This window comes from Gymnodraco acuticeps, unplaced genomic scaffold (assembly GCF_902827175.1).
Source record: "Gymnodraco acuticeps unplaced genomic scaffold, fGymAcu1.1, whole genome shotgun sequence".
Lineage (NCBI taxonomy): Eukaryota > Metazoa > Chordata > Actinopteri > Perciformes > Bathydraconidae > Gymnodraco > Gymnodraco acuticeps.
The window spans coordinates 1697889-1718687 of record NW_022990224.1 but is presented as its reverse complement, the minus strand read 5'-3'; positions in this window follow the sequence as shown (position 1 = coordinate 1718687).

The window sequence follows — 20799 nt, the reverse complement described above, 5'->3', positions numbered from 1 at the left end:
GTTTAAACAAGCAGCCCCCACCGATCCAGGAGAGAAGGACCAGCCTGGAGCACAGTGGACAAATGCTCCTGAGTTTAACTCCTGCTGCGGCAACGAAGAGTTTGAGAAGTGTTTGCGTAATTTAAGTGCTTTGAAAACTACTAAGTGAGTTAATCTATTCCTGTTGCCTTTACCTTCAGGCAACCCTTACCTATATGAACCTTTACATATATCCAGGCATATTTAGTTCAATACAAACGTTATGAACTTTAAAAATTAATGTTTCTCTTTTTTAAATATTAAAAACACCACTGATTCATATTCATGGTTTCACTAAGACTGTAGGCCTATGTATACCAACTCCATTTAAACCAATGTCCAAACAAACAATTTGTCACTTAGTGTGAAAATGTTATACATTTTTGCAAACTATTTTTCATACTTACCACTAAATATAAATGATCAGAATGTGCTTTATGTTCTCCCACACAGACTGTGTAATATGTACAATATTGATCTAGACATTATCATCATCATTAAGTATTTGAAAATAATTGCCACCATATCCATACACCAGTGCATGAGCAAAATACAATGGCAATTATTTATCTTTGTGCTGCATTAAAAGGTAAAAGCTTGTTTCCTGTAGATTGTATTAGCCCAATTTTTTGTTATTTTTATGGCTTGACTTTGTGGTTAGTGCTAATCACATGATTGGTTGTCAGCACATGACCACCTAAATGAAGCTGAGATAAGATGTTTTGACTGGAGGACCTTTAAAGAGCTCTCTGACCTCATGTGACCCAGATCAGGCCTTTCCATGACATCAAAAGTGACACTGCGCACCCAAACAACTCAACCGAATCTGGATCATTTGTCGTTTTTGAAATCAGGATCTAAAGGTGTATTAGGGATTATGCCGTCTCTAAAACATGTTGGCTGAAACATGAAACATAAATGTGACAAATGCATCGATTTAATTGCGTGCCCTTTGACCTTCAAGGCTCTCCCCCACTGGAACAGACGCTACATCTCGGATTGACCTCGGTAACAACTCGGTGACCGTCACATAGCTCTGTGTGTGTGAACGCATCTTAATTAAGAACAGATTTTGCGAGCTCAAAACCTGTCAGTCATTCTCTACAGAGCCCTGGCATTAAGCAATGGAACACATTGCAGTGCCAGATCTTATACGGACCAGATGGACATGAGCTACAACTTGGTACCACACTTCACTGCTAACACTCACTGTGTATATTCTTTATCAGAGCTGCCGATATGAAGATAATCCAAATAATTAAATCACATCTAATAAAGGTATAATCACACTCATGAAGCCCATCATTTCACCTCATATAGGCCATGTCACCCGTCATAAAGAGCTATATTAAAATAACCGTAAAATATTAACTTTTATTCTCCCAATTTAGAATCAGAGCTAAGAGTTTTAGATGTATCTATTTAACAGAATCAGAATACCTTTATTCGTCCCACAGAAGGGAAATATATGATATTCTCCTTCTTCATATAAAAAACACAACTGAATATTGGTGTATAACAGATAGATATAGTCAAAAAAGCAACAGTATATGCATTATATTTAAGCAAGGATATATGAGTTACAGCACAACATCTGAAAACAGATGCTTATCTCCAGGCTATTTAATTATATATTTATGGCAGCATTGGAAACAAAAAACCTGAAAACAGACTCTGAGCAGCATCACTTACATGACTTTGGACCATAAAGACTTTCCAGAGTATCTCTCGTTAATGTGGCATGTGTCTCCCCCCCTATGATTTTAATAACATACAACTTGATTCTGATTGCCGTGTATCAAAGGTAATCCTGGTCAATTGCTTTGCTTTAGGGCCTCAAATGGTCAACAAACCAATATATTTATCCCTGTCGCAGCTGTTTTGTATGTGTTGTGCTGTGTGACGGAGAAGCAGTGAATTTGATGGTTAAATTGTCGATCCCTCTAACAAGATTAGGAGCTTAAGGCATTGTAACTCCTGAAACAAGAGCTCACCAACAAATATGCTTTAATTACAGAAGATTACATTTTCTTCTTTTTAAGTGCTATTTACTGTTTGCATGTAGATCCGTGTAAGAGTGTAAGGACTTCACACTTTTATTTTTCTCTCTTTGTGCTCCTCTATCTTGCAGAACATTTGTCCATTAATGGAAGCTTACTGAAATAAATCCTTAACGGTAGGGTAGGTAAGAATGGAGAAAGCAGCTCGAGTGCGCTAGAATTTGAAAGTATTCCTCCAACACACACGAACGCGCACATGACCAATGAGGGCACGAGATAAGTTTGTGCACAGATGGAAGGCTGACAGGCAGGTAGGCCATCCAGTTATTTTAGCCGGGCCGGCTCAGATGATTGGTCGTGCTTTTTACAGTACCACGGCTTCCACAGATGAAATGTTTTTATGTATTTATTGTCAAAGCATTTAATATATTCATTGGGATGTTAAGAGCATTCCATGGAATATAACAAAAAGTGTTTCTGAAGTGAATTACCTACCCCACCTTTAATGTGTTGCACTTTTCTTTTCCTTATACATGTGATGTTTTGGTGTTGTTTTGTTTCTTTCCGTTAACCGTTAAGTGGGAAATAAGTATTTTTTTGTGTGTTTCTCTTAGTATCCTAAGATACTGTTATGTTTGGCTGTGAAAAAAAAATTATTATTATTACATTACATTACATTACATTGCATTTAGCTGACGCTTTTATCCAAAGCGACTTACAATAAGTACATTCGACCAGGAAGACACAACCTTGAAGAAAACAGAATCATATAAGTATATCAGGTTTCATAGAGCCAAACATTTCAAGTGCTACTCAACTGGCTTTAGGTAAGCCAGTCCTTTATTAGTATAAAAGTGCTTCGTTAATCGTTCTAACGCTCGAAGTGGAGTCGAAAGAGATGAGTTTTCAGTTTGCGCCGGAAGATGTGCAAGCTTCATTATGAAGGGCAGACCATCTATTTGTATTTATTTGTTTTTTTTAGAAAGGGGCAGGTCACATAAGATTTTATTCTTCTCCCTGCTCCTTTTCGCTAAATGGTAGAGTCATGTTTTGTGGCAATTATTGTACATTTGGTTTTGCGTACCATGAGCGGGACAAATAAAAATGAAATGAAACCTGTGTGTTGCCCGCTGTGCAGAAATATTAAAAAGGGCAATTTTTTTTAAGTATGGCCACTGACTTGGAGACTCAGTTTTACACGCTTGTGGGAATTCTCCATTTTAGCTTTAGTGAATCCCATCAGCTTATATATTTTGTTCTCAGGAAATGTCAATGCATCTGGCACATAGTGGCATACATTCAAGAGCACACATTTTACCATTGGAGTTGTTTGATATTTGGCCTGGAATAACAGTAATTAGGCTGTCTAAGTGATACAAGTCTCTCTATTTAACACCTCAAGCCACCAACAGTAATGTAGTTATAACCTTGGTTGCCAGGTAGAGTGAGGATATTTGCCAGAGTGTTAGTGTGGTCTTAATCAAGAGGCTTGCTCTATACCGTCCATGTTTGCTCCACTCTTTATGTGTGGCTACATGTTTGCTTTGGCCCACGGTGAGTGAATATGAAGCTGCTATTGTGCAAACTAATTTTGCTAATATACTTAGATGTTTTACTTGACTCAAGTCCCTCTAACCTGGGTATTAGCATATTGGAATAAATAAAGAGATATAGATGGAAATTGTGTCTACCCTAGAAAAATATTCCATACACATTTTAATTGAGGTATGTGTTGCTTGTTATTCGTTGCATTCTCACAGCTGGAGAAAAAATAAATCCACGTTGAGGCTCATTTAAACATTTTGGGAGTGGATTTTCTTTCTATAAAGGGATCTCTTTTCTTTGAGTTTACACAGGAAAGCTCTAGTCCAAACAAAGGCAGGAAAACAAACAAACAAGAGGCTAGGGCAGAGGCTGAGGCGGAGCTGGTCGACAGAGCAGCTGGACTTTTTGACCAGTCGCCTGGCTGATGTCCATACTCAAACACTGGTGACCAATTAGGGACCACGGGTCACCCCAGAGCCCCAAAAGGCCCAGCTTAACCCTGTTGACTCGATGTGTTGTTGGACAGCTTGTCACAGATTGGCAAATGGGATCACATTACTAAAACAAACAAGCTAATGCATGAGCTGAAGATACAGCAAACATCAGTTTCCACTGTTTATGTAGAGTCCTGTAAAGAAAGGCAGCAATAGATTCAAGGGTCTACATGAGCTGCTTCAATAGGCTGTTTGGCTTGCTGATCAAGCATTCTGTAAATTCCAGAGCATTATAATTGATATCCTACACTTTAGCCTTTGTAGTCTTTAATTGGCTCTTGCTCAAGCTCTCCTAAAATAGCTACAAACAACGGCTGAAACAAGAGAAGGGTTGTTTGCTGACAGCATGCTAATTATGGAATTGTTACAGAATAGAAGTAGCAAAGAACTGCTTGTTGGTCATGATATTTGCTATCCCAGTATCTCTGTTGGGGTTTGCTATTATTGTTTGTTAATGGTCTACAGACAGAGGAGGAGGGAATGCAAGGGAATCTCTTAACAATTTAGTATATGCTTTATATAGCCCCCCCCTTGAGCTATACATCTTAAAGGAATAAAGAAGACAGCTAGTTTGGTAAAGAAATAGTCCTAACGCTCCATAACATCTGCATCAGTTTTGCAGATTTTAGAGAAGGTCGCCGGTAGTTCGAATGTTTTACCTTTTGTAGTGAGCCAGGCTGTTTCCCTCGCTTCCATTCTTTATGCTAAGCTAACATTTCCTGGCTCGTTTCATATTTTTCAAAAGACACAGGAGTGGAACCAATCCTTTTATTTTACTCCTAAGAGTAATTGTATTTCCCAAAACATCAGACTATCCCTTTCAGTTACAGTATTGAGGTTACACAATACGGTGCATCGCTTTTTAGTCCACATTGGATTGGAGGGGCCCCTTTCAGCAGTAATTCAAAATTAATGTATTTTCCTGCTATTGTATCCGCCATCTGCAATCATACTTCTACTTTTCTTCCCAACAGTCATTCATAAAAGAGCTGCATCCTTGAAAACTGTTTGGATAGAGGCTCTGCTCTTTGATTTAGGTGAATCCCCAAGAACGTTTACATATACAATAATCCTGCTCCCTAACGCATATTTTGTTTAATGGAGTAATATGTTCATCTTTAAATTAGCCTTGATTTGCCCAAAGTATGATAAAACAACATATGTACCTTGACAGATATGTACCTTTCATACAATGATCAAAACTCCATTAGTCAGCGTGCTTCTGCATCAGCAACTAATTTGTGGGGATTAAACTGTGTATGTTAACATGCAGGTGGAAAGTCTGATGGATGTCACTAGTTGATGTACTTAATGTTCTCCTAGTCCAAGGCTCGCTGACTGAGGGAGGTTTTGTGGGACTCCAGACAGAGAAAGCAGAGAGCTGGGCTGAAAACAATCACTGAAAGGGTTCAACCAAGCCGTGCCACGGAACAGATTTAAGTTAAATCCGTTGTGTCCTTGGGCAAGACACTTCACCCGGATTTGCTCCTGTGGGTATTGTCCACAGTACATGTATGATACTAATGTGTACTTGTAAAAGCGCCTCGATGACTTCGAGGCGTGAAGATGGACGCTGTGGCGCAGTGCGCTGTGCAATGATCATCAGATCAAGGGGTGAAACCCGCCGCTGCTGCGTCTGTAAAGCCGTTGTGTCCTTGGGCAAGACACTTCACCTGAACTTGCTCCTGTGGGTATTGTCCACAGTACATGACCATTGCATGTATGATACGTGTAATGTGTATTTGTAAAGCGCTTTGAGCATCTGGAAAAGCGCTATAATAAATGTAAGGAATTATTCATTATTAAACGCTTTATCTTCTCTCCTGTAACAGTTGGGTCTGCATCATTGTTCGTTTGGGTTGGCTTCCCTGCTGGATTTCACGCCCCTCTAAATGTTATTCCTCAAACGTAAATTGTCAGAGGATCAGACTCAGATGTTAACTGGTTTCCGTTGCCTTTTCTTTTTTTTTCATCTTTGCTTCTTTCCTTAGCCTTTCATTCTTATCCTGCAATGCTTCTGCTATTAATTCCCCAGCTGTGGATTGAAGCTCCTTTAGGCACGCTGCATTCCCCGGGCCGGTCTTCTGTCGCCTCTGAGATAGCGCAGAGCACACAACCTGCACTACTATTAAGAATCCTTATGTTACCCAGATAAGGGACATAAGAGAATCTCTGCTTTCCCTCTTAGGCTACTTTCTGTTTGTCCTGATGTCTTCCTTCCTTCCTTCCTCTTCCCCCTGTCTTTAAGTAATCCTAAAGCTCCTGTATTTGCTCCATTTCTCACCCTGTCTGAGTTTCCAGTCCAATCATAACTACTGCACTAGCTCTGGTGTTTAGTTTCTGTATCACTGTTGGTGGCTCTTTGACGCTCTGCTTTTCTGGCACTTTAAACGGCAACCAACACATCCTTAGGGACCTTTCCCCAGCAGTTATCCCCTAGTTAAAATCATTTGACTGACAGTTTACTCCTGGCCATTCCTCATGCATAGATATACCCAGTATGTGTGATAGTGTGATTGCAACTCCAGGGAAGAAACCAAACAGAAATTCACACCTTTATACACTCAACACAAGTCTGTGGTTGAGAGATGTCGCCTGGAAGCTATTTGTATAAGTTCTTGGCCTACTGTATATAATCCCTTTTCAGCATTATCATGTCTTTACTTGGCAATGGAAACCATTTGCAAAAGGCTGACCCAGTGGATAGTGTCTGTTTCCCTCATAACAGGGGCTGTACATCTTCAACTGCAATCCTGTGTGGCTCTCAGCGGCACAGGCTGTAATTTAATGTGTGCCTGTGGAATTCAGCGCTGGGTCATATTGCTTCAGTAAAATACCATCAACAGCTTTGTTCCGCCACAAAAAAATACATTAACAAAATGAGGTCAGCCACATTTCTGGGCGACACTTTACACATTTACACATTTACACACATTACTTTTTACAGACTTGTTGGAAACTGATAACCAGATTTACGGCCCTGGTTTTAGTATCAGCAATGGTTTATGGATTTTACTTCAACTTGTGACACCGTTATTGTGGAATTTGCTGTGATGAAAGGTGTCTTTCCATGCCAGGCTTTTACGTGTTCTTGTAGATCAGTATCCTGAGGATCATCAACCTGGGGCTGCGCCAGAACAACTCTGTCTGCACCTCTGCAATCCTGACAGGCTGATGGGGGAATGTTTTTTTGAGGGGGTGGGGGTGGTCTTCGAAAGGTAGTCTGAGGGTAGCAGTCTCTCATAGGGATCTGCCCCATTCCCTAAATTCCTTGGTAGGCAACCTGCTTAAGACGAATATGTTTAAATTGGAGATTATTGTTTGTCGACGTCCAGAGTTTTTTTGCAACTCTTAAAAAATGTTGGGGCCCCTGCTCTGCACGCCTTTCCACAATAGCTTAAACTCTCCTTTCTCCCTCTCTTCATCCCTCCCTCCTTGCTACCCTCTGTCCCGTTGAAATGCGCCATTGACAGATCTTTATCAGCAGCCCCATCCCTGCTCGGTCTCGCCGTTTGCCTTTGTTTTATTTCACCGACCAAGCGCTGAGCCAGGATGAGGGATTTGTGTGCGCTTCCCTCTGCAGCACTAATGTGAAACTGGTGTATTTGTGGTCGTGACAATCCTTTTCCACTCCACGAATGTTGCTCTGGATGATAATAACATGGGTCCGTGCCTGAGGGACAACCAAGTGTGGTGAGGGTCGGCCGCAGATGGTTGTGCCTGTGGAGGATATAAACATCGGAAATGTCAAAACAACCTCTGGACAAGTTAAAGGAGAGTGAGCAAAACACAGAGAAAGTGAGACAGAAAGGGGGTAGAAAATATGCCATTGAGCAAGACAAATGAAAACAGGCTTTACTGAGAAGAAGACTCTAAAAATAGACTTTATGAAGATTGCTTGCTTGTCCTTGTTTGCGTGAAGGCTGTGTGCAGGAGGTGTCGCCTTTCACCTTCCGGGGCTTGGGACAAACCGGCTGGAAGAGTCTCCGGACAGGACCAATTCCACCCAGACACCCAGGCCTCGTCAAACTCCAAAGATACATTACAACTTTCACCAGAAGCCCCCCCCCAGCTTCTTAAAGTTTGATAGGACAGGTAATTATATCGCATATCTGTAAGTCGATTTGAAATTTCTCAATAAAAGAAAAGCAAATTTGCAATGCTTTTTGGGGAATCAACTAAAGCCTATTTTCGTCAGGGGTTGGGGGTATGGGCTTGCTTGGCTGTAATTTGTCAGTAAACAGAGAAGTAGAATTAGCTAATCTTGAGGAGAAATACAAGAAGGTCTTCACGATATTGTTTTAGAAGGGCAAGTTTGAATTCTTCTTTTATGACAGCTAATAATGATCATGTTTTATCCTGTCACAGCAAAACCAACATATATTGTGTAAAAATGCATATACAAATAAAATTAATTTAAAACACCTCAAGAGCAAAAAGTGTTATTCCATCTCAGCTCAGAATATTGGCGACCATATGTGAAGCCAACTGCTTGTGGTTTAATTTGTACTGTTTGCCCTCTATCATTCTGTTTAAACACGAGTGAAGAAATATTGACATATAGCTTTCCTTATGTATTCATTTCTAACAAAAATAGAAGAGTATCTGAACACTAAAACAAGCCCAGGACAGTTGGATAGCTTATCACTGTACACTATTTTTTGTAGATGTTTTATTTAGAAACGTAAGCTGCCCAATGCCAGAGGGTCACTTGTCATGGAAATGTATACATGAACCGTTTCAGGCACTTCAACAAACAACCCACACTGTGATTTTTCAGATTGTTTGACCTCCTGTCAGGCAATATAATATAACAAATGACTTCCTGAGCTGTCTGGTTCTTTCACAATGCATTTCTCATATTTGATGGTCATGAATGAAGTGTCTTGTGCTCTTGCCAATCAAACCCCAATGATCAGATGCGTTATTTGAAGCAGAAAGCCTAGGATAAAGATGGATGACACATCCTATAGCACTATCTTTCAGTCTCCGTCTATTTGGCTCACTTTCTGTTTTTCTTATGCTCACACACACCCACACACACTCAAGGTGGCATTAACTGCATGAGTGCGAATGTCTCCTCACAAATACAGCTTGCCTGTCAATCAACACTTTCCTAATTAGACACACTGTATCTGTGAATGTCGCCTGGTTTCATTTGATCTGCTTTGCTTTCAAAATGATCTGCGTCCATCTCTTAGTTGGAATTTAATGAGGTGGGGACAGTAAAATAAATCTGGACCAGCTTCTCTACTACTCTTAATGACCTTGCAATTACTATTGTTACAGCACATCATTACCATTTCCACTGTGAGATTTCTATTGAACACTGTGCTCATTAAAAGTGTCACCAGAGAGGTTTCCCTTCTTTAGCCTGCTATAAGCCAACATGTTGCCTTTGAGGGACGGATCTGTCTAATTAGCTAAAAAAAGGATTTCCCCTTGAGATCAGTTTCTGAAAACACACACTTGACAGTTGGAAAACAATTCAACACCTGTGCCAGGCAGGGAATTACTTGAATCTGATACCTGAGGAAACACTCATTACCCTTAGTCTTATGTGTGTATGTGTTTGTGTTTGTTTCTGTGGCAAGGCCCCTTAAAGTATTGAAGTATTGTAAATGTGTTAAGGTTTAAATAGGTTTAAACACACACACACACACACACACACACACACACACACACACACACACACACACACACACACACACACACACACACACACACACACACACACACACACACACACACACACACACACACACACACACACACACACACACATAGAGTCACGGATCATATTGGTCCATTAACAGCCAGTCTACTGTGACGTTCAGAGACAAACACTATTATAATATTTATGGCTTATTTTCAAAAGCTGCCATGTGTGGGAGAATTAGATAAATGTTTTCTGAATAGATGACATGTGGCTGATTGTGACTGAGGACATGGTGATGGATTGTGACTAACTGGTGACATGCATCACCAGTTAGGTTTTAGTTTTCCACACTGAATAATACTCATGACAACATGGAGGCTAAAAACGGCTGTTAATTCACCTAAAATCATTCAGATCAAAGTGAGGATTTTCTCAATCAAGCGAATTCAGAATGTTTAATGTGACCATTAGGAAGTTGACCTGATAATGAGCTGAGATGAATAATGTTTTCCACCTTTCTTTAGCCATAGCCAACAATGCAACATTGGATTTGCATAATAATGAAAAATCACGTAGAGCATTAAGTCTTGAGTCACAAGGTTTGAATTAAACAAAATGTGTTGCACAACATAATGAACACAGTGCATTGGCCTCTGAAAGCACAATATCTTCTAACACTCACTCGTTTGGCAATACAGATCATAACATGTGCATGCAATAAGTGAGGAGAACTGGAGTGGTGATTTGATCAGAAAGCTGTTGTTTTTAAGAACCTCAATGTGATGTACAACTGACTTTATAAAATGCAGGACAAATCACTTAAAAAACTGGTTTCCAATCGAGTTTGGAACCACATAAAATAAAAAAAGTTGAGAAGAATAGCCCTCTAAATTCTTAGGACAAAGTAGTAGCTCAAATAAGCATAAGTGAGACTGTTTGAACACCTAGAGGGTTCAGTCTATATTGAGCTTCATCTGCTTTACAGGGTGTAGACTGGGGTCAATACTAGTAGCTTTCTTGCATGGATGTCTGACATACAAATCCTGAATTTCTACTCACATATTCATATAATTCACACCTTGATTTTATAATGTGATTTTATGATTAGGGGCGCAAAAGCGTTGACCTTATGTGTCCCTTAACAGGTAACCAATATCAAAAATAGTAATCACCTGTTTCTTTTTAGTAATGCTTCATTTTCGCATTACAATACCTGTATAATTGGAGAATTACCATCATAAATCCCACAAATCAGGTATCTCGTCATACAATAGAGGCCACTTGGAGATCAGTTATGGCAAACTCTCAGGAGCTGTCATGTGAACAAAAGGTGTTGCCACTCATGGCGTAACATAGCGTTTGTGTATACACTCCTGTCAACTGCTCTTATTCTCTTGCTCAAGTGCTCATCCATCAGTTTAACCAGACACTCCTTCACTGTCTCCTGCATAATCAGCGCGGTGCCGAGTGATCCGAGCACCCAGGCGACCAAAAGCCGCGAGCAAAAGAGTGTCATTGCCCTCCTTTTCCTACTTCAGGCATGAGGCAATGGTATGAACTGTGAGTGCAGTCACAAAGACACACACAACAATACAGCTACACACTTTCAGGGCAGCGAGGTGACGGTTGGAGCTGTGTCCATCAGTGCGGATATATTCTGTCACCCTCATAATGAGATGGGATTTAAACAATATGCCTGCAAGAGAGAAAAATAAGAACGCTCTATAGGTCAGATGGCAGAAGTGTTCCCATTTTCTATAGGGACTTTCTGATGAAGACAAATGATCCTCTTTCAGCTGGCACTGAAACAGCAATTGAGTTGGACAACGGGGCAGATAGGGGCCAGTATAAAGATATAAACACAGGCTAAACTAGGAGCATAATTCCTTGTCAGGGCATACATATTGTTCTGGGTTATATTAGGAAATGGCTTATTCCAGAGAGTGAGCGCGGGCCAAGAAAGGATCACGCTGCAAAAAATATCCATCTTTGAAAAGGCACAACTCCTTTTATAAAAACACAGTTGATCACCCAATTTTCACTTGCTTGAAGGGAGATGCTATTTTTAGACTCAGTCCAAAATAAACTTACTTATTTGGTCCTTTTGAAGTCATATAAATCAAAGCAGTGCTTCAACTGAAATACTTCACACTGTGCAGAAGGAAGCTTGAGAACTGCAAAAACATTGTAATGACAATAGGTCACATGGCTAAGTGCAATGTGAGATGAGTTGCTCATGGTGACAGATCGACATACACAGAATAATTATCCTAGAAAGAAATGACAGACACAGTTATAGGGACTAACGGATGACCAAAGTGAAAACAAGTTACTGTAAAGAGCCAGAGTACTTTTGTGTTGACCAAAAGAGAGAATACAAATAAATTATTGGACTCAATGCATCAGATAACTAGAAATATGACCCCAACAAATTGTAATGTTGCTTTTTCCCTGCCTAATGTAATCAGGCAACTATTTGCTGACATGTTAGACATTAGGCCAATTTCTTTGAGAGTTTTGGCCCCAGAAATGCATAATGCTGGTTTAAGAGATTGTTAGCTTGCTCACATAAAGCAAATAAATAAATCATCTTACGACAATACAAAATAAAGTATCAACACTGACGGCACTAACACTTCGAAATGTGATACTCTTTGTCTGTTGCCTGTTGCCTTACTGAACATAAAAGGAGACTCTTAAGTTTAAGCTATTGTGAACGGCTATCTCACAACTTCCCTCAGGGCAGTGAAACTCTGGTGAACATAACAATAAGGCTTTAGAGGAAAACGAGACGTTTCCCAGTCTGTTATTATGGTGAACAATGCCAGACAGATGTCACTGTTAATGAGACGACCTGTGATGAGAGGATTGAAGCGGTGTCATGAATGACACAGTTTCAGAGACATGACTCACTGTGCAGACTGTTTTCCTCACTGTTCTTTCTCAGCCATTTGACGGGCTCTGTTTCCCCAAGCAGGAGTCAGCAACATCGTTTTTACTGGAGAGAGAGTGTGAAACAAAGAGAGAAAGAACAAAAGAGTAAGGAAGAAAAGAGGTTGAGCCTGAACTGAATGTTTTCAGTGTCATTTGTTAAATCTTTCTAATGACTAGACTGCAGACTGCTAAGTAAACACCACCAGCACCATACCGTGAAGAAAAGATTGTGACAATGTTTAGTCTACGCTAACACGCAAATTACAAAATTATAGTAGATGCAGGACAGGGTTTTGGAAAGTATTTCTACAACATAAAAAAGTCAGATTCAATAAAGTTTCATTTTATTAGCTTATTATGAACCTTAAATAACCCCTGCCTGGCCTTTCCCTCTAAGGTTTCTCTGGTTGTCCGTAATAAAACATATATCAACGGTGTCATAAAGCCAAATTGGAAACACAGGAAAGTCTAACTGTTGGAACAGATTTATGTTGGGCTTGCGCCTTGGAGGATTTACACCCTTTTGCCTGAGCACAAACCACAGCTGAAATAACCCAGAGTGGTCCAAACCCTCAAGAAGTCAGTGCCACTTTAAGTGGTGCAAGAACAAAGAATAAAACATATGGAACATTCTCTTTTTATGTGCTGTACTAGTGCTAAAATGATGCAATGAGATACGATAATAACCTCACAGTACATCAGATTATAACACTAACAAGACTAATCCAAAGGAGGGTTTGTGTGTGTTTTTTTTATGGCAGGAGGGATTTGGTGATTCAGGGATGCAGTCTGATCTTTGTTGGAGTCTGGAGCCTGTCCACCAGCTGTGTCCAAACAGGCCACACCCTCTGCCTGTGTTCTGGGAGCTTTGAGTGGAGCTGGTGGTGGTGGGAGGGAGGTGAGGGTGTGGGTCATCTGAGGGTGTACCTATAGCTTTTTTCTCTCTCTCCACGCTACAGTAACTTCTGCTTTTGACATGTGGAGGCCCAGGGCCCATCCATCCTCCCCTGACAGCTCAGCTGCTCATGTAAGCAGGGGAAGGTAGACATGTTTAGTGTAGGCTTGCTGATTTAAAGTCATTATCTGTGACTTTTTTCCCAATATGAAATGTCTGTTTGCTCCCCACAAGTTCATACAACACTGTGATTCAGAAGTGATTACCATACCCAGCCAATGAAACACTTACATATGTTGTATTGATGTGAAGAGGCTGTGGGTTTTACACTTTCGGTGACAGTAAAACTGGGTTTTTAAATTAGAGCAAAATTATAAAAAGTCCAACTTCAACTAATAAACACAATAAAATTGCAAGACAGTATACTCGACACATAACCTTTAATGCAAAAATAGTGGAACAGATGAAGTGATTTTTCTGCTAATTCGTTTATCAGGTGGAACTCATAAAACTCTAAGTTTCTTCACTCATTGGTTGTTTTTACGAAGTTAAACAGACCAGGCATGATGAGCAGTAACAAGGGAGAAATAATAGAAACAATCCACATCGTTCCACATCACAGAGATTCTTCGTCAGAAAGGAGCATCGGGGAAACAAGGAAGAACCTGGATGAAGAGAGATGTGGCAGTGCAGATGGTGTATCTTAATAGATGTGAGCTTAGCGAGCTGTGATAAGGGACCGTGTCTGCTTTGAGCTGGGGGAACAGGCAATCCCTGCTCAGGGGACTGTGCAGCATCTGCAGCCAGACATTAACAGATGACTACGAGAACTACGTTGACAAATTGAATGCCACCGATGAGTAATGGCAAGAGACTTGTAAAAGAGAGATTGTGACAGGAAACTACAGACTCAATTGTTCCCAAATGCACTGGTGCATGTTCACAGTAAAAGAGAAGGGATACCTAAAATAATAAATGCAAATGTCTACTTTGCTGTTTACGGATTTGAACAAGGGGGTGACATTTTGATGCTGCTAGTATCCATGTTCAGCAAATGTGTTATATTTTTCGAGAAAATAAAAAAACTAAACAACAGATGTAATCTGTTCGAATCAGAGAGGTTAAATAGGCTTTGCGATGTTGGTGGTATGGGCAAATGAACGACTGCTTGTTATTGGTGGTTCCAGCTTCACTCTGCTTTAAAGTCTTTTAAAGTTTTACAACAAAGTTCAGCTCATTATTTAGAAGTCCGGCCCACTTCACTGTTTTGATTCACTCTCACGCTCTTATAGTTTTGTTTTCAGCCACAACAGGAACCCTTTTTTAGAGAAGACTAAATGCTCGTCTAAGCTTTAGATACTAGAGTGGTATTATTATCTTACTTTCTACATGTGAAAGAATGAGCATGTTTTCCCAAATGAAAAAATATTCCCTCTACCAGCATTGTCGTTTCCCAAACAACTATATATGTGCAAGCCTTTATACTATCGGTGCGGAGGCCATGGATATTCAGGTTTTGCACAGGACCATGTAGTGCATATGCCCTTTCGTCATGCACATGCCAAACTTTCATGGTGACTTTGCCCCTCTATAGTGTTTGACAGTAATCTTTCAACGTCTTTGTAAACTATGTAAACATAAAAACCAGTAGCTGGAATGGTCAAAATGTTGTTTGAATCCAATCTCTCCGCACACTGGATCTGGGTAAAGTGTGTTCATAAATGCAAAAAAACCACGCTCAGCTTGCTTTAATGTGTGAATACTATATTAAACTTTCATTCAGCTGCGTGCTGAGAATAGTTCTCTGTTCCCGAACACCTTTCCCCCTGACTGGCGATGTTGCAGGAGGAATGAGTCATATGGTTTCACTTTGAGGAATATACTTTCCTACATGGTCTCTGAAAAGCTCCTGTTTCCATTTTTGTAGGTGTGGTCTTCTATTTAGGTCACAACAGAACTCAGAGGAGAGGAATTCCCTGTGTATCCATGTGAGGGAGGGTTTTTAATGAACTGCTCAGTGATTGATATGGGGCGAGTCAGCTTACTTTTTCACGGAGGCACGACTGTTACTGCTTTATTTTGGGAACAAGACATGCATAACGGAATGCATTATACTAAAAAGAAACAGGTGATAAAGTCTGATCAAGAATCTGATGAAATTCATAGTGAGAGATCACAGGATGTATGAGTTTCAGAGAAATGATTATACTTAAAGGAAAGAATTGGAACCATACGAGCTCCACTCTTCATCAGGTTATCATAAGCTGCATACCAAAAGGTTTTTCATGTGTGCAGAAAATGCTTGTGTGGAAGATCTATGAGTTAAGGCCAGCCAGTGCTCCAACTCATACCCTTTACAGCTGATGAATAGAGAGGATGCTTTATGGCCTCTGGCCCTGCCAGGTCTGGGCCAGTTATGAGCCGCAGCTTACTCTGAGGCTAGCTTATACCAGACAGCAGTCTCATTGAATGAAAAGTTGTTTAGTGAGTGAATTAGTTGCATGCTACATATCAATTTCATTTGGGTCTCAGGCATTTCAAAAATAACCTGAAGCAGAGATGCTCTTGTCTGAGGGGGTAAACTGTAAGGTTTTTCCCCTACCTATTACATGGAAAGGGAGTGACGTTATGACTTCATCCTGCAGAAACAAAGAATATTCCAGTTTCCTCATGTGTCATCCTCGGAGCATCACCTTGCTGGAATGCTTTCCAAACCACCACTAAACTATCAGCAGATGTTAAACGTGCTGGGAAAATGTTTAACCCCATCTTTAAGCATTTCACAAGCATTTCAATACATCAATCCTAAACGTTGGCGTAAATGCTTACATGACTGGATAACATCAGTGTTAGAAGTATCCAGATATTTCATTAAACTAAAGTTAAATCCATCACATATTTAATCTTTGCATTCAATCTTTAATGTTTTAATAAAATAAGCAGCAAAAATCATTTTGGATATATAATCTTAATTTGAATAGCAACTGCTAACTTTCAAATAAATGAAAAGGACTAAAAAGATCACTATTTCCTTCCGTTAAAGTAATTAACTATCATAAAATGTGCATACTTAAGAATGTAGAGGTACCTCAAAGTTGTACTGCAATAGAACATTTGAGTAAATGTGCGCAGTTTAGTAATTAGCAAATTAACTAGCAAACATTTGAACTGGTTTTGAGCAACATGAGCAGTTTTCTTGTGCATGAGTAGGCACTTTTCTGCATGTATGCATCGGCTTGTGTTCGTCCGGGCTTAGGTCTGGTCTCTGGCTCTCGTCAGCACATGCCGGACACGGCGCTCTGAGGCCCTTCATTCATTCCATGTTATTTTCATTCCCCCACCTTCAGTAGGTGCACAAAAAAATGTTTTCTCAAGTCTCCGCATTCCTGAAAAAAAAGTGCGAGCATTTACTTTTACACACACCTGGATTGTAGCCTTTCATTTGATACCCAGCATTTTTCAATTATGCAGCACAGCCCAAAAAGTAGGCACCATTTATTCTTCTGCGCTAAACAGTTTTGGCACTTTAGACAAGCAAACAAACTGCAGGTGAAGCTTGATTAAACACATATTTCCTGATCCTTCCTTCATCAGATAAATCTACATTTATCTTGGCCATTACTGCTGCTGAAAATAACTGTATGAACATGATTTTTTTCACTCACAGAGAGGCCCTATCACTCTGTTAGCAGTGTAAACTGGAGCAGGAAATATCAAGGCCTGTAATTACAGTCAGATACAGAAGGTAGGGAAGTGAACTTACATTCCTGATCAGAGTGCAGCTTGGATGGAAGACACATGAGACTTCCTCCAGTACACATCCATTTATTAGCTTTTCATTAGGGAACTCACCCTGCGTTTGATCCTTCCCCAAATAAAGCTGCACAGATTTTCCAAGAGGTTTTATGTTTTCTGCTCCTTAGAAGGCACATTGGGGAATGGATTTAAACATAAAAGCTAACAAGAGCACTCACCACGGCACCAAATCTATAGCCACAAACCTCATGGTTTCATCAAGCCTCGCATAAAAATCTCATTCTATGTTGATGCTTATGAGTCTTTGATAGCCTTTTGTTCAGATCCAGATGACATCCTTTGACATTGTGGGACTGGGCAGCCGACAGGAAGCAGTTGGCCTGTCCTGGCACATCCTGAGTGTGGCCAGCAGCTCTGCAGATGGTTCGAGCTGAACATGTTGTGTCATCTCACAGACTTTTACCGGAATAGGACTTGGCTGAACACCTTCTGCCCTTAGCAAACTGTACCACCATTTAACTGTCTGCAATTACACTTGTCATTCTGTTTGGATTAGTCAGATCTGGTTCTAAATTTGGATTTAATCGAGCCACACTGCCTAGGGGACATTGGTATTTTGTATCTGTCTGTTACTTTCAATCCCTGAATTCTATGGAAATGTTTGATACATCTGTTGCTGGAATTCATCCAGACTGAGTTGTATTACTTTCATTTCCCTTTAACATTTAAAAGTTAACTTCATTTGTCAGTCTGCAAACCTTGACTGGTTTTAAATTATGATATTGAATGGTTCTAGGCAGAGGCACCTCTGAAGTGTTAGATAGACCACTGAAGATTGTTATACAGACATGCTCACAAGATGATAAAACCTTCTAGCTCTGGTGATCCCCAGACTTTTCATCAAGCGGGAACAGCAGGTTGACATTTTACGTATTATCCTTTAAAAAATCTCAACAACGTTTTAATTAATTGGCACAGAAGTTTGTGAAGACAGTCATGTTTCATAATTATTATATCCTAAGAATGTTGGTGATCTCCTGACATTTCCATTACCTCCACTATTAGTTTGACATTTGTGGACTTGAGTTAAAGTTTCTGATAACTGCATTGGTGAATCGCTTACATTAACATTTAGCTCATAATGCTGCTGTGCCAAAAATGCTCAACAAAGCTATCATAGCTTGGTTTTGCTATGGTATACATACATCATCTTTAAAAAAAACAGCAAGCTTGAATAACTTGTTAAAAAAACTATTTAATGTCATAAACATCTCAGTGTGTTGTCATGTGTTTGTGTTATACAGGCTCAATACTGAATGATTGGTATGATTGCTGGTGTGATAGAGTGGGAAACTCCTGTGCACATCTCATTCCCAGAAGCATGGATGACTGTCTGTCCCTATGGCATCCCGGATCAAAAAGATGACCTCATACCAGAGAGATGCGCTGTACTGACGAGGCGATGAGATTCTAGCACCACACAAGCAGCCCTGAATGGAGCAGGCTTTCAAAACAACCGGTTCCGTTTCCTCTCACTGATGGTTTGATTTGTGGATGAGTTGAATAAGTCTACACTGCACCAGCAGGAGGATACCAGAGGCCATAACTCTAACAGACCTCACACATATTATTTATTTTGTCTTTTTCCACTGGTATTTTCTATCCTTAAAGGTCCCCTATTATACTGTTTTTCATCACTTTATTTTAGTTCTCAGTTATATACAAAACATGTCTCTGAAGTGTTTGGCTCCAAATACCAAACAGATCATTGTAGCATCCCATAATCCCCTCTGTTTCAGCCCTGTTCCAAAAGTGCTGATTCTCTGTCTGTTACTTTAGATGAAAATAAGGTGCCACTCTCCGCGCCCTTCTGAGAGATATTTGGTTAAAAAGAACACATTAGGTGCTTTCATACCGGAGTACTTTTCCCCGGAACTAGGCCGAAAGTTCTTGGGATTTTGGTTTCACACCAAAATGATCTGGAACTAGAACCTAGTTCGTGCGAACCTTTTCACCCCCAGATAGTTCTTGCTGGAGAGGTGGTACTTTCCTTTCCTGGGGAGGAAATGGTTCGTGGGTGTGTCGGCCACACTAACAATTTCTGATTGGCTGGGCGAATTGCAAACCACGCCCCGTAAAACTCCGAAAAGTTTTGTGAAGCCACCATTTTATTTGCTCACATTAGCATTATTAGCATTAGCCCAGCGCACCAACGGAGAGAGACTAACTTATGGCAACACAAAAGAAAACATGGGAGCGGTGGAGGGATGAGGAGGTGTCTGCGCTTCTGGCGATTTACTCGGAAAACGCTACCCAGCAGCCAGTCCCCAACTCACGGGGACTCCGGGACTTCGGGTGGCAGTATACGCCGTGAAGATGTTTGCGGCCTGCCAGTAAACCCAAAGCATAAATAGAAGAAGTGACGTCAGCGGCTTCATTTGCGTAATCCTCCCTCAGGGACTTATTCCGGTGTGAACACGATCTACTAGGACAGTTCCAAGGACTAAAGAGTTCGGGGGACTAAGTACCGAAAAGTACTTGGTGTGAAAGCGGCTAATGGTGCTCTAGGAGGAGATTCGGGTGCTAAGGTGGGGGGGGGGGGGGGGGGTTACCTTGGTTGGTGATTGGCTAATGGTTACACAAGCCAAAAAAATCGTTATCACATCATAAAGTGGCCAAAATCTGATCAGCTCATTTTCAGACAGGTTTTTATATAAATGGATCAGGAGAAAAAGAGAGAGAATCTTTTTTCCTGAAACTTTCAGAATCTCTTTCCACAGAGGGGAAACATGTTGATGTAGAAAAGACAGAAAAAAGTGGATTTTGCACAATAGGTGACCTTTAATATTCCCTTAAAAGGCCCAGTTTGTACAGGGCTAAAATACATTCCCTTCGTGCAGGATCTTGATATGATTCACAGGTCGGCTTCCAGCGGAAATGTGCTAGCATAGTTTTTGCTTGAGTATTGGCCTTTAAGCAGGAGGCCCCAGGGTGCTTTGTTGTGGTGGGAAGCAGCGCTGCTATCCTCACAGAGATCTCTGTCGCATGGATTTCGGACAGCAGGAAAGCCAACAAGAGGGGCTTTCATATCAAATCCCCTGAACTGTTTGCTACTGTACCATCATACTTCCCCTATACCTTACCCGACGGAAACAGATCCTATCTTTGCTTATCGGGCGGAAAATGTAACCCATATTTATTTAATTCCACCAGTTGAATGCTTGCAGAGCCAACAGGGACTCACATCATTACATCATATGAGCAGATAGATAGATACATAGTGATAATGTAACTCCTAAAAGCTGAAACTTTCCCACACACTAAGATAAAGCACCAAAAACAAATCCGAAAGCTGTGTTAAAATGTTGGCCTGACTAAAGGGAAAATATAGCAAGCGAAGAGAACGAGGAGCTGCTTATCCCTTTAACAAGAATACATTTCAAACACATACTTAGCTCCATAAGTTGGACAAGACCAAAAGGACGAAAGCAGCAGCTC